We start from the raw sequence: 23,574 nt of genomic DNA, 5'->3' as shown, positions 1-23,574 counted from the left end.
CGACTTTGAGGGCGTAGGGATCTAGGGCTCTGTGACGGATCGTGGGACTTTCCTCTTGACCGCGATCGAGACCGTTGCAGCATCGCACATCCAGCTGCAAAGAGATTGATGGACTGCTCCCTCAAGGTCTTGGGGTGAATGGCCTGGCAGTCGACTCAGGACTTTGCTTCTGCTGCCTCGAGCGCAACCACGATGCAAACAAGATGCAGATCCATCACTAAAATCTATTGATGACAGGCGCAGCATGGCTTGAAACCGGCTGTCGTAGTTGACATACCTGCTGCACCAGGAGAAAAGATCTCGAAAAAAGTTTGACAAAAAATGACTGGACATAGGTCTCAGGATCTGCGCTGGATAGTGCGGAAAGAAAAGAACTGAAGTCAGCGAGCTGAAGACGCCAGCGTCACTTATGGCACTGAAGACAACACACAGATTCGAACGCCACCTAATGGTGCACAGGGGAAATACTCGCGAAAAATGTCCGGATCCAGTCTGGCGCCTCAGGATAATTCTAATTTAAGGAATCTGAGGCTAGAAGTCTCTATTAATCAGATGCATATGTTTTGCGTCATTCAGCAATATGTGAAACTTATTTATACTCAGAATGCTTGTTTGAGGGAGAATTTTACCCTTGATTCAGAAAGATGACTGTAATGTACAAAAGTAAAATTGTTAGCTGCTGGGTATATTGGAACCAACATGCTTGGACTAAGTAATCGTAATGATGAAATGTACCCTAGACTCCATACCCCTATTGTATTTATTGATATGTGCATATTATATCATGTGGATACTCTAGCTGTAAAGCAAACATTTTGTTGAAAAAAAAAAATGAAAGTACTTAACACATATCAAAAAGTATCTCAAAACTGACCATTGTATTCAATATTTTAAATCTTTGTAAATCGCATGGTTTGTTTCAATCTCACGCAGGAAACTCCTAACAGAATTTAAGAAGTCTGTTGTCAGTGAACCAGTACTTAACCGAACGTAACAGCTTCCTGAGGGAAATTGAGAGAATTTAAAGGAAAAAATTTGACATTTTCTTTACACAAGACTCTGATCGGGATTTAATGCTCAGGCCATTTGGTTTCTGTAGCAGCCCAAGAAGCAGATTTATGGGCCTACAGCAGAAGAGACATCTTCTATACATTCACTCTAAGCAAACCCTTTGCCTCAGATGCAGGCAACATGAGTGTTGTAGCCCTTCCCTCCCCCAGCTAACAAACCAGATGCCTTTGTGTGCAAATGGAAGGCAAGAAAAGAGGAAAACCAACCTTACAGAATCTACTGTTTATTCAAACCTGTAAAAATAAACTAGTTGCTGGGCTTATATTGATGACCTGGGAGATGTGGGGAGCAACAAGGAGGGGATGGGGAGAGAGGATGTTAGGAGGAAGTCGCACATGGGGCAAAAATCTAAAGAAAAATGTCGTTCCCCGATGTGAGCCTTGGAAGGATACAAGCCATCCAATCAGAAGGACAATAAAGAAGCTAATCTCCAGGTTAGTGACAAACCCAAAAAGAGGAAAGAAACCTATTGAATACGTAGAAAGCAAATGATACTTAACCTGAAACTATTCCTTCGTAGGGTGTAGTGTTGTAGATTCACATGCTCTACACACTTGGTTTTGTTAAAAAGTGTCTGAGTCAGAAGACCTATTATGACTCCACCTTCTGTCCAGAATGCAGCAGCACACTGGCTCTACCTCAAATTAACTTGACTCACTAGGAGGGACAAAGACTAGAAACTGATTATTGAGCTGAGCCAGAGAAATATGTCTAATCCTCCACTCCCCAAAGCTGTTGATGAGGGTATAGGGGAATAGACAATTCAAACTCGCTGTACATGTATTGCCCAAGTTTGGTACCATGTTGGACCCTGTAGGCTTAAGTGTAGCGAAACTGCACGTTAGGGGAGATTTTGCAGAGAAAACACCACAGATCTTCCAGTAAGCACTTCAGACCTACACTATGAAGGCCAAACTCCTAATATAAAGTATAGCTCAGGTCAGCACCAATCTTTGCAGAGTCACTTCTGTGCTAGGCTACCTGTGTTCAAATACTAGGCTGCACACAACTGTGGTCTCATAGTCGCAGCCTCCACACTTTGTTAACATATAACCAGTCCAGTGCTTCTTTGTGCTAGCTTTGTGTTGCATTCACGTAGAGAGACTCACTCAATCATTGGCATTTGAAGTGTGTGATGTGTAATATGTATCAGGTTGTTTTCTACTCATTGCTGGATCCGACTGAATAGTTTGTGGGACATGTACTGCGCTCTGGCGCCACAGAGTTGCCAGCTTGTTTACAGTCAAATAAGTATTGTTCCCTAATGTGACCCTTCCTGGTCAACTGCTGTTATAAAATACGTATACGGTCCAAAAGGCGTAACCTATTGGTAATGCCAATGCTTGTTCGACTTGCTTTGCTGAGAAGACCTCCATGTAGTCATTGATGAATCGTTTTTCCAAATCATACATCAGTACCTCCAGTTCCTTATTGGTGATTTTCATTTTACTGACCCTCCCTTTCATGTCAGCAGAAATTATACAGCTATGCACAGTGCATGTGATGCTACATATAGTCTTTGTTGTCACTTTCAGGCGCAAATGATTGTGGGAGGGTGACAGACTATGGATTTCCATTCCTTTCAGAATTCCATTCCAAACTGGTACGCAGGTGAGGCAAAAATGGTAAATCTGGATTTTTTTTCATTTGTTCCAATTATGCTTACTTGCATGAGGTTAAGGCTGAACTCTTAAACAGACCAATTACTATTTACAAACAAACACAAATGGTATTATCATCAATTTATTTTATGCAAATCATTTACTTTCAGCTCTAAATGAGCCCCTTTATTGATGGATCAGATTCTGCAGGCAAAAGCGCCCTGGTAAATAGAGGAGCTTATCTACTTTTACCTCAGTTTTAAAATCTCTTCATATACATTATTTATCTAAAGTTGACCACTTCTAACTGGCGGCCGTCTATCAGTCAACGTACATCTGGCAGGGGAGTAAATCCACTCATTAATGAGGTCCTTCACTTTGGAAAATCTCTAACTCAAACTATTTTGCTCACCCTCCCAAACAGGCAGTATCTCGGACAACAACCTCTGGTGTTATGAGCACTATCTAGAAACAAAAATATTATCATCAGGTATGGATGCTCCATTGCAAATTATAAGGAATTTGAGGCCTGATGAGGTCTAAAGCAGAAAACAGGCAAACACACAAAAGGTAATGGTGATGGGAGGAATGTTTGATACTAGTCTAAGCACTTGCAATCCCTTTGGGTAGCATTCCAACCCATTGCCCACCATGCCACCTCAGTTAGGACCCAGACATATGTAAATCGGTCTTGATCCTACTCCAATAGAACATTCCAGCCCAAGCTTCCAGGTCACGTCCTCCACGCAAAGATGTGGAAAATAGGCCTTAGAGATGCATCAAGATGTTAAAAACCCAATAATGAAAACGGCTCTCTAACTTATGTTTCTCCCAGCTGCCAAGTACAAAAAGATTTTCCTGCTATGGGTGTTCGTTGAGATCAACGCTATCTGACAATTCACCATTGCTCCATCTGATGTGACTTGGTTTCAGTTTTTTTAAATTAACAGTAATGAGAATTATTTTCATTGTTTATGAATTATTTAAACTTATTTTGGCAAAGAGTGAGCTTGCCAGAGCCCTTCCAAAGTTAATAAATAGTTTTAGGCAGTAGCTAACTGTAACAATGTGCTTGCATTTGACTTCATCTCTTAGGCCTGTCTCTATGTATTCATTTACGTGACACCATGGTGATAGATTCATTTATTTATTCACCAGGCACTCATTTGAACCTTTTCATTATTTTATTTCTTTCTTGTTGCGGTGTGCTGCTCCCTCTAAGTGTTTTGTCTAGGAACACTCTCTAATGAAACATAAATCCAGGAGAAAGTGATACCTCTCACTTCCAAGTAGAGGTGCGCACAGATTATACTTGGACCTGTTCTGGTCTTATTCACATTTAATCTGTTAGATAAAAGATTCCATTCACTTCAATTCAATTTTTCTTTCATTTCTTTTATTACGCTTCTGTTTTTCATATTTTCTCATATCCTTAGTACAGAAACATATTCATCCTCAGTAAAGAAACATATTCATTTTTATCTTCACACAACCCAATGCATTTCGGGTCAACAACAAAGACCCTTCTTCAGGGGTCTGAAACAGAAAAAATAAAGGAAATAATGAGCTATTCAGTACTCTCCTCGTACTTTTTCAATATTAAACTCTGTCTCATATATTAATGAAATACATTCAAATTGAAACTAAACGCAATCTGTTCCCCAAATCTCATATATGATAAAGTTATCATTGTACTGCAAATTGGTGAGGTTTAAAGGCTGACTTCTATCTGTATCCTGACAAAGAAAACCAGTTCCTATGTTTCCCTATAACTACTAAACACGAGTGTGAAAAAAAAAAACCGATCTAAATCCAGTAAAACATGTGCTTCCTACATTTCAATAACGGTTTACAATTGTAAACCATAGATGACTGTTTGTTCGAAAAAACGAAAAAGCCGAAGACTGTGAGTTAACGTGACGATGTTTAACACACCTTTAGATTACTTACTTCCGTGTGTAGAAAAAAGCTCCCGCCTCTCCTTCTATCCGGGTTCTGTTAACAAGTACATGTGTTTATCGGGTATTTATGTCTGACTTAATTGGTTGAGAGCGCGCTGACGAGTCGCGCTTACAACCAATAGCATGCAGAGATTCACGGAACCTATCAGTTACTTACTTCCGTGTTTACAATAATCCCGCTTTTTTATCTACCTATCAGGGTTCAGTTACCAAAACCACGTATGATAAACTTGTGTTATGTATTATCCCACTGGTTAGAAGCACACTAGCTAGGTATTCCTATAGAACAAAAACAATCTATGTTATGCTTGTGATGATACAAAAGCCATATATAGTCAAAACGAACCATTGTGTTAGTAAATTGATTACGTAATTGCTAAATGCAAAAAAGAATATTAAATAATGTTCAAAAAATAATGTGATGCCATCAGCCAATGTCCTATTTGATCAATCATATAAAAATTTGTTGTCCATGCAGGAAATCAAACAAATATCCCTATGTAGTTTATAGAAAACAGGATAGTTCAATTCTGTCATTAATTCCTGTTGGTTGCATGCTGCCCATTTTCCTGATCCAGAAATACTCTGCTCTCAGTCTCTGTTTGTGAGTGTCCATCAATGAATTTGGTTTAATCACTTCTAATATGGTAAATTGTAGTTGCGCTATATTGTGACCAGCCTCTATCCAATGCATAGCTAGTGTGGACTTTCGATTTTTATTTCTGATGTTGCTTTTATGTTCTGTAATCCTGATTTTTATTTTGCGTTCTGTCTGGCCCACATATAATTTACCACAGGGACATTTTATTCCATAAATAACTCCTTTCGTGTCGCAAGTGCTGGAATGCAGAAGTGGAATCATTTGTCCAGTCATAGGATGTCTGAATTGTTGACCGGTTATCACATTATTGCGATGTGTACAGTTCTCACATCTTTTCATACCTTTATAAATTATCTTTTCACTTTGATTTGATTGTTTCTTAATTAATTCTTTCAAATTTTTAGATCTCTTGTATGCAAATGTGATTTGGTTAGCTACCAGCGGTTGCAGATCTGGTTCTTCTGTGATAAGTGGCCAATGTTTTCTCATGGTGGTTGTGATCTGTTTGGATTGGGCTGAGTATTTTAATACGCATACCGTGAGTTTTTTCTCCAATTTTACTTTTTTGTTGAGTAGAAGATCTCTGTCCATGGATTGGACTTTATTCTTTGAATGTTGTAATACACTTTCAGGGTATCCTCGTTTTAAATATTTCTTGATCTGATTATCGATGGTGGAGGATAAGTCATTTGGGTCTGATGTGATTCTCTTGAATCGAATAAATTGAGATAGTGGTAGATGTGTCTTCAATGAGTAGTGATGAAAACTGTCGAAATGCAAACTGCTGTTTCTGTCTGTATCCTTTGTGTGAACATTGATTATTATTCTTCCATCTTTAATTGTTATTTTCACGTCTAAGAATGCCAACTCATTGATGTTTATTTGGTGAGTAAACTTGATTCTATCGTGTACTTGATTCAATGCATGGATATTTTCAATCAGTTGATCTTTCGTTCCTTTCCAAATTAAAAAAATATCATCTATGTATCGTTTAAAGATCATGATGCTTTCCTTCCAATGTGGGTTATTTAGTATGTGATCATGTTCAAATTTTGCCATGAAGGTGTTGGCGTAGGAAGGTGCCCCCGCAAAACCCATGGAAGTTCCGCTACACTGTTCATAAAAGTCATTCTCCCATTCTAGATAACTGTGGAATAACGCAAAATGTAACAATTCCATCAAAAAATATTTTTCTGTTCCTGTGATGTCATTTTCCAGTAATCTCCATTCCATTGCTTCTAAACCCTCATGGTGGGGGATCGAAGTGTAAAGTGCTGTAACATCAATAGAACATAGCCATATTTGCTCATTTTCTGGAATGATCACTTCATTTGAAAGGTTTAGAAAAGCAGTTGTGTCTTTAATGTAGGTACTCCAATTTTGATCCAATGGTTGTATGAACCAATCTAAGTATTGACCTAGTGGTTCAGAGATTGATCCACAAGCTGACACGATGGGTCTAAACGGTGGTATGATAGCATGTTTATGAATTTTCGGGAGCATATAGAATTGAGGTCTCCTTGGATACTTAATGTTTAAAAAATGGAAAGTTTTCTCAGTTATCCATTTCAATTCTAAAGCTTTTTCCAAAATAGATTTCAATGTTTCAGCAAAAACATCAGTGGGATCTTGTTCAATTTTACGATACGTATTGGTGTCCTGTAGGTGTGTACGTACACTTTCAGTGTAGAATTCAGTGTTCATCACTACTATGGCTCCTCCTTTATCAGCTTTCTGTATGGTGATGTTAGTCATTTCTTTTAAAGATCTCAATGTGTTCCAATCCTTTTTCGAAAAATTACTTGTGTTACCACTCAAATAATTGATTTTCTTCATTTCGGTAGTAATCACTCTTTCAAACGCATCAATAGTCTTGTGTGACGTAGGAGCGCAGAATGTACTCTTTACTTTAAATTCTTTCATCTCACTTTCAGATTTTTCAGGCAGTTGTAAATTAGAAAAGAAATTTTTTAATCGCAAAGTACGTAAAAATTTAAAGACTGCAATTTCCGTTTCTTGAGCATTTGATCTGTAATTTGGCACAAAAGTAAAACCTTTATTCAAAAGTTTGGTTTGAGCTGCTGTTAATTGAATCCCTGATATGTTTATGACAAGGTTGTCTTCTTTTTCGTTGATCGAAGTGCTCTTTCTGTCTCTGTCTCTTTTGTTTTTTCTTTTTCCCCTCCTTGTTTTTGGGATTCTCCCGTTGTTATTGAACCCGAAGGAGCATTGTTGGCGGCCGGGCTGGTCTCTAAAAAAGTTACCTTGTTCTGTTGGTCTCTGCGTACTGTTTGTGGATGACTTCCTAAAGGTTTCCTGTGTTGTGCAATCTCAGATTCTGATATAATGCTCTCTTGTGATTAACTCACTTCTGTTTGCGGTCTCTTCCAATTTCTCTTCCAATTTCTTTGATTATAACCACCATGGTGATAGAACCTGGTGCTGGATGTTGGAGCAGTTGCACCTGACTCAACCTGCTGGATGGGTGAGACCTTTTTCTCCTTTACTTCCTTCAATTTTATCCTGAGTCTTTCTTTAGCCTCATTAACTTGATTTTACACTGGCGATGAGTGAAGGAAACCTACCCTGCGTACCCATGTTCACCTCAATGCTGGTGGAGAAAGTCAACATCTTTTGACTTTATAAAAATTAAAAAAAAGGAGTAGAAATTATCTCAAAGATTATCTTCATAGAATAACTCTCCTTGGTATTTCTACAGTGTTACGCGAGTTACTCATAAAACGTTTCTTGGGATATTAATGAGCATTCGCATGCCTCACCATTATTGTTAAATTCTGGGTTGGGAGGCTTCAGTGTGGGCTCCACCAATTTACTGCCCTCTTGCTGGTTGGGCGCAATCACCGCATTCCTCACCTTTTGAGTTGGGAGGTTCAGTACGGGCCCACCCGCAAGTTGGGGATATATATTAAAGGAAAAAAGGAGTAAGAACTCTGACTCGCTACGGAGTTAGCTGTGATTCTTTCTTTTCGTTTTACAGTGCAGGAGTGTAAAACTGTGACATTGCAGATTTTCCCTGAAGTCTATAGTCTGTCCTATGTTTTCGTTTGAATGCCTAAATTGACTATGCCCTGAGTTTATGTTTTAATATCGAATTTAACTCTGCCCTGTGTTTAGCATCAAATGCTCTGCTTTTATGTTCAAATTCGAGCTCAACTGCCTGTGTATTTGTTTTTTTAGCATCATTAGTAACTTTCTGCAAGACTCAACACAACGTAAAAGCCCCAACGCTCGTAACTGTTAACGGTCACTGCTGCTGATTTTTTTATTCCAGCGTTGCCATTACCACATTCAACGCACTTGCCTGCCATTGTTGTCTTCTTGTTCTAGGCTTGTGGGACCTCTGCTGTTCTGAACTTCTTGCTTGCTTGGTAGAGTTCCTCTAGCTGATCCTGACATCACAACGTCACGCCACGCTCTACGTGGTGTATGTGACGTGACGGGCATTTCTTAATTAACTTATACCTGGATATCGGGACTTTTGCTCACGAACTTCACAGACTTATTCAAACTGCTAAGGAGTTACCAACAACCGGTAACTAAATTGTGTTTTCATACTAACTTGCATTGTTCAGACACCAATTCACTGCCGATTCTTTTTTGGATCGTCTCAAATATTGATATCTCTCAAGTCGTTACCTTACTTTCACCTGTATTATTATTATTTTTTTTTATTTTTTAAGAACGACTATTCTGGCAAGGCCACTAAGACTGTTGTACTTAAATGTGTGTTTGATTGGGCTATTTCTCTTCCATATCTGACTGTGGTTAAAATCTACTTTGTGTAGGTGATTGGGTCATGATCAAAGCACCCTTTGGAAGGAAAGCGTCTGGTGTGTACAGCCATGCAAAATGTTACTACTTCTCCATTTTTAGGTCTCGTCTGACCCAGCGCATGCGCTGGTCTGGCGAGACTTTTTGTGAGGGCTCAAAAAAGTGCTACCACTGTAGCCTAGATCTACAGTGCATGTGCGCGGGCGCCTTGATGTTCTCCGTGAGCCAGTTTTTTTTCTCCTGTTTATTACTTCTATGTAGTAATGGTGGCACCCGTGCGCCACCATTACTACAGAGCAGTAATAAACAGAAACAAGCATTGGCATAGCCAATAGGTCTCGCTTTTGGGACCTTATAAGTATTTAGTTATGCAACTGTTGCATGGCTAAACACTTATAAGTTCCCAAAAGCGAGACCTATTGGCTATGCCAATGCTTGTTTCTGTTGTCACCTGGTGATCCACCCATCAGGTGGCAAAAATGGAAAAAAGTATTTGAAAGGTACTCCAAGGTGTGTGAGACTAACCTTAGTGCAGAAAGGAGAATGGCCCTTCTTCTACATTGTCTAGGCTCAGAAGGGCAAGAAGTATTTGATCACCTGCCTGAGATTCTTGACCCTGACTTGAATGAGTATGAACTTTGCATTTTGAAACTAGATAGGCACTATTTGCCTCAGGTAAGCACGATCTTGCAACAATATCATTTTGGTCGCAGAACCCAAAATTAAGGTGAATCTGTAGAAAACTACATAACTGCTTTAAGAAAGCTAGGGTCCTCTTGTAAGTTTGGAGCTTTGTTGTAAAAAAGAATAAGAGATCGATTTATGTTGGGTTGCAATGTTCCAAAAGTCAGGGATGATATTTGGCAAAAGGATGATCCATTGTTAGAGGAAGTGATAAATGTTGCCAAACAAATAGAACATTCACAAAAATGTGTAGAAATCATCACCAAACATGAAACGAAGAATGATGTTGTGCATGAGGTAAAGGCATCCTCCAAAGATAAACATGTTAAACAAGCATTGGCATAGCCAATAGGTCGCACCTTTGTTCCTTAGAAGTGTTTAGTTATCCATCACAATATCCTTGGTGCAACAACATCAACTGTTGCATGGCTAAACACTTATAAGGTCCCAAAGGCGAGACCTACTGGCTATGCCAATGCTTGTTACCTCTTCCACTGATCTCCTCACTGTTGTCTCACTGTATTCCCTTTCTCCATTTCTACTTATGCCTACTTCTTGTGTTCCTCAGTTTCCTTGTGCACTCCCTCTTACATTATTTTCATATAACTGGTTCCCTTCTTTCCTCACATCCTCCCTCAAAGACTTCTAGAAAGACCACGATGCTGTTATTACTTCAGCCATTTTTATTTTTTCAATTAGATTTGGTACCTGTAGGTGTGTCTTTATAACTGAAAATGAAAACCTAAAAGTACCAGAATATGAAGAGCACAAAACAGTAGGCAATATACATTCTACTGATTTGGTTAGAGTAGAGCTGTGATGGGGTGGGAGAAGGTCCTGAAAATGTGTTAGATTTGTTGACTGATCCTGATGATGGCTAAGAGATAGGGTTAGGGTATTAAGCAGTGAAATATGGTGCTTCTGTAGGGACATGCCATAGAGCTGAATTTACTGTATCATGTTGATAGTCTGTTGAAGGTAAGTTTTTTTGTTTTCGTGATATTTGCTTAATTGGATTTATTCCACATTGTGTGAGTGTGTGATTGTCAGAGTGGCATGGGAGGGACCCTTATGTTTATCCTGTGTAAATGCTCAGTACTACTGCTTACAGATGTCGTTAGTGGGGACACTGGTACTTATTTGTTTTTTTTTAAACCTTTATTCTTTTAAATCAGTGACACAGCTATTCAGCCGACAACCCGGAGGTACAGCAGCTTTAGAAACACAACACATGCAAGTGTCCACATTACACAGACAGAAGAATCAAAGGTTCTATTTTAAATAAACACAAACCCAAACCTGAACACAAGCAAGGCGATAAGTACTGAAAGCACAAAAAAGGGTTCCCATCGGGGGCTCGTACTTATTTTTAATGTGATATTTTTTAGTTATGCTGGTGATTCAATAGATATTAGCCTTTTGAGTTGTTTAAGCTTTTTCAGGTACTGTAAAATCTATTCAGATGCCAAGAAGTTCTCATCATTGGCCTTCTCCATAACGGGTCACCTGCTGTAAGCTTTATAGCGAGGTTTCTAATGACATTGGAGAAAGTGGGGACATTAATTCTTTGACCACCTTGGATTTCTAAGAACCTTGCTTCTGGCTAGTGTTATCTTGAATGTGTTTTGTCATACTTCTGGGTTATGCATGAAAATGAGGAGTGAATTTTGTTTTGTGCTAGTGTAGACATCAGCTCAAAGGGTTTGTAATTCAGATTTCATGATGCTGTTTTTTCATCTTTTTGATATTATAGTTGTGGGGTACAAAGTTGAGAAACTCTCTGGATCTGAATCAAGACCCTGAGGTCTTGGGACCCCACTGTCTTTTTCTGATGAAGAGTTATGGCTGGTGTCGGTGCAAGACATCCCAACGAGAGGACGGCTTGAAAATGTCAGTCTCAATGTGGCATCTGGTAGATGTACAATATAGAACTATATAGTTCATGGTTCTAATACATTATTTCTGGCTCTTTTTCTACTACTGTTGACACGACTGGCACAGCTTTGTAGGTACTACATGAGTGCCCAACAGGCCATCTGAGATTAAGTTATATCTTTAGGTCTCATAAGGGGTATGGAAAACACTATAAAAATACAAACTGAAATGCATGGAATGATGGAGGGCCTGCTGCAAACCGGTCAGCTAAAAATGTGAAAATGCCAAAGAACAGCATTATCATTTGGCCATAAACTGCAGTGAAAATGTTTCAGTATCTATTCTAATTTGCAGGTCAAAAGTGTGGTCTGTGTAGAATAGCTGCTGCTTTAAAAGGGCACACATTTGACACTATCCGACATAGTTTACCTCAAGAATTATAATCTTTAATATGATTTGAGAAAATGAAAGAGAACGAGTCTATGGATTTCGTCAGTTCAAACAGAAAATCGAAGTTAAATATATGTGATCTTATAAAATTATTGATGACAATGCCATAATTAAGCTGTTTATGAATTCTAATGATTTCATTGTTATCAAAGATGTATGTCCATATGTTATTATTTTAATAATAGGTTACTGTATTGAGGTGAACATGTAATCATATGGAATATCTTTAATTTAAATGAAGCGTATATTAATACTCACATTTGTGTATGTTTGTGCAGTATTAATGCTAAATACAAATATTTATACGATGTATACATTAATAAAATAATAAAACAAATAAGTTGGTCTGTTGACGAGTGAAATAATGGTCATCCAACCTTGAATTTAGGCAGTTGCAATATAAAGACTGGCTAACGTATTATGTCTTAAGATCTATGAATGTGTCCTATTTGAATATGAGACCACTCATACTTTTTATATCTTATCTTTCAGGAGGAATTTGTGGCACGTCATTATCCCGCACGGCAATAATCAGAATGCCAACTTCTGAAGAGAAGAGTGGTATTGTTTTCCCTCTGAAGAAGAAACTGTTGACCTGCACGACGAGTCATTTATTTAAGGTCGAAGTCTCATATTTTACTGAGGCTTGCATGCTGCTTTATAAACTGCCTCAAGTCAGAGATTGCAAAACTAGCCCCTCCCACCTCTGCACAGCGGATGAAAGGGAAATTACACCACGACTTCTGCGCCTGTGCAGTAATGGAAAATAAACAGTCAAATCTGCCACAACCTGAGCAGCTGATGCCCAGATGCTAAAGGAGAGATAGTTCCTGCTGTGAGGAGATTTTGTATTAACTAACATGAGTTCAGTTTCCGTGTTTTCTGCAGAGAGACATTCCTTGCTTTATTTGGGGGAGGTTTCATATGAGTCACGTTCAGGTTTTACGGAATCGGTTCTAAACATTCTACACTTTGCTGCTACTTGTAAAATGATCCAATAATCACGCGGATTGCGAATTTAATGAAAAAGGAGGAATAACAGTGAGGAAAAACGTATTGCGTTGGTGGGAGTAGCTTGAGGGGCTAAAAAAAAGTCAAAGCAGAGAGAATTAAAACAAGTGGGAGGGGTGGTGGGAGTGCACAGAATGGAAGAGACGCCCGCGAAAATGAAAGCCACCACGCTAATTTGCGCGCTGCTGCTCACTCCTGCAAGGTGGGTGCCGCCACATGCACCAGTGTCTGAAAAGTGCAGACCGATCCCAAAAGGTCATCTCCTACAGCAGCGCATGCGCGCTGTGCTAGGCTCGACCTAAAAACGATATAATGTCAAGACTGAAATGAGAGTGACTCGTAACTTTCAAAAAACAAATTTCCAACTTAAGTGTTACAGATGCGGTAATGCAGGACATCTCGCAAATAACAAGAAGTGTCCGGCATTTAAAGCAACTTGTTTTAATTGTAAAAAGGTTGGACATTTCACTGCTGTTTGCAAAGCTAAGAAAAATAAGGCGAAAGTTAATGTCATTTCACATGACCCCAATAGTGATATGAATCTGGTTCTGACTTTGACTATGGTAATAGTATTACAGGTAACAGACAACAGTAAAAAGGGTCCCTTTGATGAAGTATTGGTTGAAGGTAGAGGAACCCATGTATTTGACTCGGGGGCAAAAATAATCATTGTCTCTAGACATTTTTACATGCACAACTTGAAAGATAATGTTAACATTTTTAGCGCTGACATCAGACCCAGTGCCTATGGGGGAGAACCCATAAAGCTCATGGGATATTTTCATGGTTTCATTGAGTACAAAGGGAGGTATTATCTCGATGGATTTTATTGTTCTTGTAACCCGTTTGTGTCCTATTATTTACTTGCTGCTATTATGACTGTGCTTTTATAGATATATTTTTGTATCCGAATAAAGATTTTTGAATTGAATTGAATAACGGTGATAGCATCCTAAGCTGGTTCCACCAGAGGGATCTGGGTGTAATTCTAGATCCCAATAATGATCCACCTATAATATTGAAAGAACATTTTCGTGCCAATGAAATTAACTCTCAAGACTGTAATGATGGTAATGATGTATTTACTTCAACTTTGAAGAGAACATTTCCCAATGTTTTCAGGAATTAATTGGGATGTCTTCATGACTATACATACAAAATACGGTTGGTGTCTGGGGCTGTACCAGTAGCAGGTAAAGTTTGTGGTGTTCCCCTAGCAGTGAGGGATGAGATGAAATCTCAATTGGAAAAACTTAAGCCAGAAGGTATATTTGAGGAGGTTGAAGGGACTCAACGGTTGGTGCCATTCGTCGCTGCCCGTAAATCTGATGGTACTCTCCGTCTATGCATAGACTTGAGGGAGCTCAACAAACAGGTTGTGGTGGATCGGTATCTACTTCCTAAAATCTCTGATATGCTTATGCTTATGCAAGGAGCTAAGGTCTTTTCCACCGTAGACCTTAAATCCGCATATCATCAGATGAACATTCCAAAGACTACACTGCGTTCATAACGCCGTTTGGAACCTTCAGATTCATAGGGCTACCTTTTGGATTGGTATCGGCAGCCTCTGTATTCCAAAGGGCTTTGGAAAAAGTAATGAAAGGGCAGCCAGGTGTCAAAACTTATCAAGACAATGTCCTGATTTATGGCAGAGATGAGGAAGAACATGATTTGAGACTTAATCAAGTGTTAGAGAAGTTTAATCAACATAATCTCAATGTTAGGATAGATAAGTGCAAATTTAGGAAGCCCTCTATTGACTATCTTGGTCACACTATATCTGGCAAGGGAACAGAACCTAAAGCAGAGTTAGTCGAGGACATACAAAAATTGGCCTCACCTACAAATAAAGAGAAACTGATGACATTCCTTGGCATGACGGAGTACTACAGCAAATTTGAGAAGGGTTTTGCTGAAAAGTGTGTTAATATGTGGACTCTTCTGTGTAAAAGGTGCAGATTTTATCTGGTCGGAAGAGTGTGAAGCTGAATTAAAAGAGGTCAAAGAATTGCTCAAGAAGACTCCCAAGTTAAGAAGTTTTGACCCTTCTATGAGGTTTATTCTTATCACAGATGCCAGCATGAAGGGGTTGGGGGCCGTCTTGCAGCAAGAGCATGGTAACACGGTTAATGTGATCCTATTCCTCTCAAGGAGTCTCAGAGGGGCAGAATTACGGTACTCAGTCATAGAAAGGGAGGCCCTTGCAGTACACTGGGCCACTATGAAACCTAAAAATCCCCTCTGGGTTACTAAGTTTGTTGTACGTACAGACCACAAACCCCTATGTGAAGTTTTCAATAAAAAAGGATTGATGCAATTTCGGGCAGGATATCCAAGTGGGTTGTAGCACTTCAAGGATATGATGTTAATGTTGAATTTTGCCCGGAGCACATAACAGAATAGCTGACACACTTTCGAGACTTGTACCACACAACGAGTACAGTTTGGGTTTTTAAGAACAAGAACTTAATGAATGGGTGTGTAACAATGAAAATGATGGTGTCAAAGAAAGCAAGTGGCGTGAAGAGTGCAGATCTGATAAAGAGTTATTGTAACTTTCTTCGTTGCTCAAGGATGGGTGGAGTAAGAAAATCCAAGGCAACTCTGAAAATTATTGGAATGTAAGGCATGAATTATCGGAGTGCGGGGGTTTGATCTTTTGAGGGACAAGACTGATTCCTCCTGTAGTACTTCGTAGTGAATTGCTTGAGTTAGCACATCAAGGATATCAAGGGACGTCAAAGACTAAGGAGAGGTTCAGGCTTAATTACTGGTGGCCAGGGATGGACCTGCAAGTTGAACGCCTGGTTAGAGAATGCATACCATGTACATTAAGTGAAAAGTGTCTTAAGCCCAGGGTTCCACCAATGATTATCAGAGAACATCCAAAGGGTCCTTGAGAAGAGTTAGCGTTGGACATCTTGAGTCCCATACAAGGTAAAGACTGTGACAGTTATGTCTTTGTCCTCATTGACATGTATCCCAGGTGGCCTGAAATTAAGATCACAAACATGTTATTTCATTCCCCAAAGAAGTAGTTACATGAGAAGGTCTACCTGGTTTCTTGAGGACGGATAATGGGATCCAGTTTGTGTCCAATGACATATAGAAGTTTTTACAAGAATGTTCCATTAAACACAAACGCTGTTCACTTTATCATCCCGAGACGTATGGTATGGTGGAACGCTTCAACAGTGTCCTTAAAGAAACCATTGCCATGTCCAAACAGAACTGTTTGGACTGTAAAGAAGAGATTAATAAAAAGGTGGAGATGTATGGAATCTCACTTTATGCAACTACTGGATGTACTACCTTTGAGTTGTTCAGGGGAAGACATCCTAACACTTTGATTGCACCATTGTGGGTTAATGAGGCTGAATCAATAAAAGGGAGGATGTCCTCTGATAGTAAATGGAAGCTTAAAGAGGCAGAAAGAATTAATGCACTGAAATTATTTTATGATGCTAGAAAAGCTGTCAAGGTAACTTCAATAAAAGTATGTGATTGGGTCATGATCAAAGCACCCTTTGGAAGGCAAGCGTTTGGTGTGTTCATAAAAAACCGCATGGAGTTGTCAAATTGTTAACAAAGGCCATACAAACTGAAGACTCTCGCATATGGAATCTCAACAGAGTTGTGATTATCAGATTATCAAAAACAGTAAATTTTTACGTGATGGGTGTGTTGGTCAATCCACAAATTCAGCCTCTCCACTTCCATCGACTTCAAGTTTTAATCAACAAAGAGAAAGAAGAGCAGTTAAACAACCTTCTAGGTTCAAGGACTATGTCATAAAGTAATTGTGTAATTATGTAATTAAAGTCTTTATTGAAGCACAGTTTGGTTCTTTATACCTTTACCCTTTGTTTCTTTTTCTCTCTGTTTTTATAATGTAAAGAGGGAAGGTGTGTAACTATGTGCTTGCATTTCCCTTTATCTCTTAGGCCTGTCTCTATGTATTCATTTAAGTGACAGCATGGTGATAGAACCTGGTGCTGGATGTTGGAGTCAGTTGCACCGGACTCAACCTGCTGGATGGATGAGACCTTTTTCTCCTTGAAATAAACTTCCTACAATTTTATCCTGAGTCTTCCTTTAGCCTCATTAACTTGATTTTACACTAATCGCTATGAATACTGGACAAAATCTTATTTGACAGGAATGTAAGAAGCAACATCAGAGAAAGATTCATTATCATATTAAAAAAATTATTATAGCCCTGCCAATGTTATACTGCCCTTCAGTAAGACAGATGCTTCATTTACATGTGCTTTATGTTTTTCTTCTAGATATTTGTGAATGGGTGACTCAAATACAAATAGAATCAAAGGGATAGGTTGATTTTTAGCTTAGCTTACTATTGAAATGTCTGGTCTCTCTTATTTAAGCAAATGATACATTACAATACAGTTAGAATGTCATAGTAGGGATGCAACGGAAACAAACAAACGCAAAGAAATACAATGAAACCAGTACTTTTCAACCTGGTTGCATATTGATATGATGCATGGACAGGGGGCATATATGGACACATGTAAAGCAGAGGGAGGGAAGGCATGAGTGTTTTTATTCATTAAACTCTTTTATTGTGTTTGGCTGCTAATTGTCGAGAACATCTTTTATTTACTACCTCCAGAGCAGTTAAAAATTAGGGTAGGAGGTAGGTGCTCTGCAAAGGTTGATTCACTCCCACGGGGCTCCAGGGACCAAAGAGAGGAGATGGAATGGATGCTGAAGTTTGCAACATTGCTCTCCTCTACCCACCTCTTTCTTGAGGTTCTGTAGACAAGTGATTGACAGCTGACTGGAGACCGTGCTAGCAGAAATCTACTGTTAACACAGCATCTTGACTCAATTCATGCGTTAACAGCAGAGTTTTAAGTGTGGAAGGAAGGCCCAGTGGGTGGTTGGAGAGTGGCAGATTTTCAGGTGTTGTCATCTACTTGTCATGACAGGGAGAGCACTACAAAAGGTGAGGATTGGCCAGGAGGGTTCTGCTTGTAAGTTGTCAGGGAAAGTAACAGGGCACTATGTAGTTTCCGTATTTTGGGTTGAGGAGGGGAGACTATTGCATAGCTTGGTAGGGTCAAGACCCCACCTATTTTCGTTACATAATTTTGGGCTGAGAAGGGACAGATCATCAGAAGTTGGAGACTGTTGGGTGGCAAAACACTAGGGACATTTAATTTTTTAATGTACAACCAGGTTGAAGGAACAAAAAATCTGAGGCCATGTTTTGCATGGCTTCCATTGACTCCTATTTGACGCCACTTGCGGTCCCTCAGAAGAAGCTACCCATCTATAATTTGTATGTTTATTGTCTGATCATTATTTTTCTGCCCTTATACAGCATTCTGCCATCAAACTGGGCTAACAGCTTATACAGTGATCTGGCATTGATCATTTTTGCTTTGGTTCCTTCTTTTAATTTCATCATTCAATCTCATTTTAGGGTTTTTCTTATTTACATTCTCATACAGGAGACAAGTTAGCATGAATTGTGTGATATTCTCTTTAGTTGAGAAATATATATGCTTTGATAAAAGTCCGTCAACTTTTATCTTGGTGGCTATGTTACCTCTTGCTCTCAGTAACAGATGCACTCCTTTTCTCGGATGTTGTGTAGAGAAAGCTTCATTCCAACAAATGAAAAGCATAGGCTCGACCTAGCAATGCAACAGAGATGCAACAAGCGAAGAGGAGATGGTTTCCAAAAGGCACTCTGCTTACAGGCACCTGGCACCCCTTTCCTGAACCCTAACAACAGATGAGGCTCTTTAAGATTTTCTGTTACAGGGGTGAACTGACTCCTGTAACCTATTACAAAGATATGAGCACCACTTGCATCGAACCTCCTCACTGTAGGGGAGGCGGTCAGGGTAGACAACAGATAACCTTACTTTCTGAACCCTCTTCGGATGGCCACGGGGCAGGTTACTGGGCTCAACTGTAGTGGTTGAGGCCTTTTACTTCTGATGTCCCAGATTCTAAAACTTGAGCAACTGGGCCAAGTACCCCTTCTGCACTTGACTCTCAGTTGGAGCTGTGGACAAACAGTCAAAGGAACTCTAGAGGGTCCAGTCACAATACTTGCTTTTATATGAAAAAGTAGTATTTTATTTCCAACTACACGTTCGAAGAAATAACGACATTCATAAGCAACATCACAATACTCTGGAGGTTGGGGCTTTAGTGTTCATCTGGAAAATCCCTGTATCACCTTATTCCTTGCAATCTGGTTGGGGTTATTAACCATTCACTGGTGGCCACATCCAGGGAACGCTAACTAATAGGTCTTACTTAAGTCTCCTATCCTCTTTAAGGAATAGTTAAAAGTGCCTACGGCGGAACAGCACCTTCAGCAGCGAGTCCCCCGTGCCCAGACAGACCTGCTCCAGCAGCACAGAACCGTTCAACATTTCAGCAGGTGCCCGACCTCGGGCACTTGTAAGTTCTGGAGGAGTCTGGCTGCTCACAGTACATGTGGCAACACCCACCAGGCACAGACGCTCTCCTGAGCAGCGCTGCCGGCCTCAACAGTGATCGGAGATACCCCCAGCCTCCTTCTACGCAGTAAGTTCAGTTTACCACACACAGGAGGAGGGGTTTGATGTTTGTGCTCCCGACTGGAGCCCAGCGATGGAACAAAATCCTCTTTGCGTACTACGGGGTCGGTCAGGGAACAGGTCTTGATGCACAATTTCGACCGGCAGGTCGTAACTTTAATTTTCCTGGGTGATATCCCAAACATGGCAAAACTCAGTACCAACAGCCCCTTCTGCCATACGGGGTTGCCACAATACTAGCTGGCAAGGCAGAGACTTCTCCTGTGTAATCCCCAATACTACAGTGGCCCCTCCTGGCATACAGGGTTGCCACTAAGGCTCACACAATTCTTGGCTCTTGGCGATTTCTTGATGACATTCAGTGACTGGTGGGTGAAGTTAAAACCGAGACGATAGATGTAAATAAGATCCACAAGAGATGTAAATTGAGCCGATTGGTGGATTTTGAATTTATTTTTCGATTATTGATGATTGGGGACAATAGGGTATTTAAGAGGTATTGAAGATGGAGGTCTATTATTCTGGCTTGGTGAGAATGATGCTACGTGTTAAGAGAAAACATTTTTTACAGTGAGAGAGGTGGTTCGCTGCATATTTGACTGCTAAAGGTATAACAGACTTGTGAATTGTCTGGGTTATTTACTCTTATGTGAGGAATTGGATGATTTAGTTGTGTATTATGTGGAGTAACTGTTAGGTAGTAGTGGACTGATAAGACTTTAACCAATTGCTAATTTAGATTTTTAGCTAACATTGACCATTTCTTTCAGATAAAGTAGTAATATTAGGATCCCTTCCTTCTTAGGTTAAGCCTAGAGTCATCGCGCATGTGCTGCTCTGTGAAACTTGTTGTACTGGAGTATGGAATAGAAACCCCACCCACTCTCCGGCCATATTTGTCATTGGCTTGTGTCATTGTCCTTCGTAAATTCTGGCTTCTGATTCGTAAATAGGCTAGTCAGTCCCTCCTTAGTACCGCCTTGTCTTCATCTGTAACCTCCCATGGTGACTGGCTCTTTTACTTCAGTTGTTACACGGTACATGTTCTTAAGTCTGTAAGCACTATTTTCTTTATTGAGTTTCTCTTACTGCAGGCACGACATGCTTTGCTTACGTTCAGTGCGCCATACGCGCTTTCTTATTTGAAGCAGACGGGACAATGGCGGCCACTTCTTTCCAGTGCCATAGGTCTCACATTTAAATGCGACCTATTGCATTGCAAATATTTTTTTGTCCAGCTGTTGACTGCCAGTTATCTTGAACAAGCGACCAGTATCTCTGTTTCTCAGAGACATGTGCTCAAATCTTTGGCTGTTGGAGGCTGGGTTTGTCAGCGTGCTACAAAGCTTTACTGATTGACTGCTGAGCAATGAGAGTGGTGCATCCAGTGGTAAGGGTACTGCCTTTCGATCAATGAAGGGGCTGTGTGCTGAGATGAAGCAAGCAGTTCTCATATGAGCCGGCCCACTGGAGAGAACTTAAGCGGACAGGCAGCCTCCGCCTGGAATTGAGACGAAGAAAGTGAGCAAGCAGCAGATTTCCTAAACAGCACTGTGGCAAACAAGCGGTTTCTGTAGTCTGGTAAATACCAGGCAGACACCAGGAGACATCAAATTAATTAACAAGGAAACATGCAAGACCTACGCATCTGACAAATTATATGTGGGGCCAGAAAAGAAAGAAGCTTGATGTACATCCTCGTCTCGGATAATTAAAGGCTCTCTTCTTTGTGAGGGTTTGAAGGTGCACAACATTTCACATTGCGCCTCCAGTCTCCGAAGAGTTTGGTATAGCATTCACTTTTATCACGAGTATGGCTTAATCAACACCAGTATCTGCGCGTGTGCCATTTACCACGCCTTACAAGGTCACAATGTTTGTTAAGTATTGACCTCCGATATCGACCTGTTCCCCTTGCCCATGGCACATTCTGAGGATTCAGGCATTGAGTGGCAGGTATGGCAACAAGGCAAAGGCTCTAAGGGTTTACCTGTGACATTACCCGTGGCTTCCGCACCTGAATTTTAGTTTCTGGACATAGGGGCAAAGAAAAGAGACAGGGAGTGTCCCGTGAGAGGGACTGCAACGAGATTACTTTATGGCTGCCTTCTCACCACCACTCCAGTTGTGTGGAGATGCGCCACTCTGACTCTTTCATTGGAGAAATTTGGGCTAATTGAATGGATCAGCAGAGGCAAAATTCCAGCAAAAGGGCACACAGGCACAACATGGTAATGGCATAGAAGAAGGCATGTCTGACCACTAGGCCATCCGGTGGGTTTTGGGGTCAAGAGCGGGATTGAGGGAAACTAAGGAGCCGCTTCCTTGTTCATGATGATTCAGAAATCAGAAGCCAGTCCTAGGATGTGTCATGGCTTATGAGGGCTAGAGGAGGGTTTGCTACAAGGAGCTACAGAAACATTTCAAAGATGGGGTGGGGCAAGGGGCTGGGTACTATCAGCATCATTTGAGGGTGAATAAAAATGTTATACATTCTGGAGCTGACAAACCTAAGATCTGTGCAGCTCTACTGGCATGTACAAGTCTGAGGATGGCTTTGCCACTTGAGCCTGAGGTGTTAAGATATACTGAACCTGCGAGATAGTGTTTGGGTCCAGAGATCTGCTTTCCGATGCTGAAACCTATAAGCTTGAAACATCTGAGGGTTAGATCTCATGCCTGAGCCTGTAAGACATTTGTGGCCGGAGGGATAGCTCTGCTGTCTGAGGTCGATACCAGGTATTTTTGTGCAAACCAAGCTCTGGCTCGGTTGTCTCCTGCCACATGCATCTTCGCTCTACGCAGCATGGATATCTGAAATGCTTTCTAACGCCAGAGCATGTATGTGTGTCTAGCCCAAGAAATAGATTCATTTTATAACCAGGACATGTGATAATCGAGTACAACCCAAACTTTGCATCATGCAAAAGTTGTGAATCATAAATATGGAGCACATTTTTGTATTGTGCCATGTTGTTTACAAATTCGAGGGAACAAATGACAACAGTCTTGGATGCCTTCTTTATTTCTCTTAATTAATGTGCCTTTTCCCGGCACTTCATTCGTCGCCTTCTGATGTACTTTGTCTTACATCAGAATCCCTTCTTCTCTTCACTTCCTGATCTGTGCTGAGCCAGGTGGTGGTTTGTTCTGTACTGCTTTGTTCTTCTGTCTTTGCACAAGACAGCACAGCACTCTATTTTCATCCTAGTCTGGCCCTGCCTGCGGGCCTTGGAGTAATCTTTAATGTAACACCAGCAGTATGGACAGAGATGATGCTAAGGAATGAGCCATAGCTCGAGATGGAATTAAACATTTTAAAGCTTGAAATACCACTTTCTCTGGTTACAATATGCTGAGGAGAGACTAATGTATGACCTATGAAATTCAGACTCATTTCACCCCTCCACAGTGCCACTGAGTGCTACTACTGAGGTGCAAACTGAGAATTTGTGATTTTAGTGCGCAGTGGTGAAAGGTGGATGTTTAGCACTGAGTTCCCTCATGTCCTTTGATCCTGTACGGTTCTTCATATTCTTAATGCTCTTTCGCTAAACTTCCACAGCTTCTTTTTAAGCAAGACCACTGGAATTATGCGCTTTTGCGGTTTTTCCACATAATTATGGATTTGCTGCAGTAAAAGGCTCTTCCAAGGGTTAATTGTCATCTTTCTGTTTCGTCTCTTTTACTGCCAGCCTTGCCTTTCGTAAGCAAGGACCTTAAGTACAAAGTGAGTGTTTACGCACCACTTGCAGCTTTTCGAAACACAAATAAAAGGCAGTGTCATTTACAATGCCAATAGCTCAAAGTCTCACAAATGCTAGACCTATTGCATTGCAAATGCTTGTTTTAGGATGGATCAGTGTGATTGCTCACTGTATGGTTACAGATATACACTCATCTACACTTGTGCAGGAGCTACATTGGGAATGATGGCAGGAATACAAAGTTATTTTTGT

The 23,574-nt window shown here is 40.4% G+C and overlaps 1 protein-coding gene across 5 annotated transcripts in view; it reads right to left on the bottom strand.

Moving 5' to 3' along the window:
• USP33 (ubiquitin specific peptidase 33) overlaps window positions 1–23,574 on the bottom strand; it is a 407,644-nt gene that overhangs the window by 112,716 nt on the left and 271,354 nt on the right. The gene's annotated exons all lie outside the window — the stretch shown is intronic.

The sequence above is a fragment of the Triturus cristatus genome, chromosome 4_2 (genome assembly GCF_964204655.1).
Source record: "Triturus cristatus chromosome 4_2, aTriCri1.1, whole genome shotgun sequence".
Lineage (NCBI taxonomy): Eukaryota > Metazoa > Chordata > Amphibia > Caudata > Salamandridae > Triturus > Triturus cristatus.
Note: the sequence above shows the minus strand (reverse complement) of the source record. Positions and strands in the feature narration are given on the sequence as shown.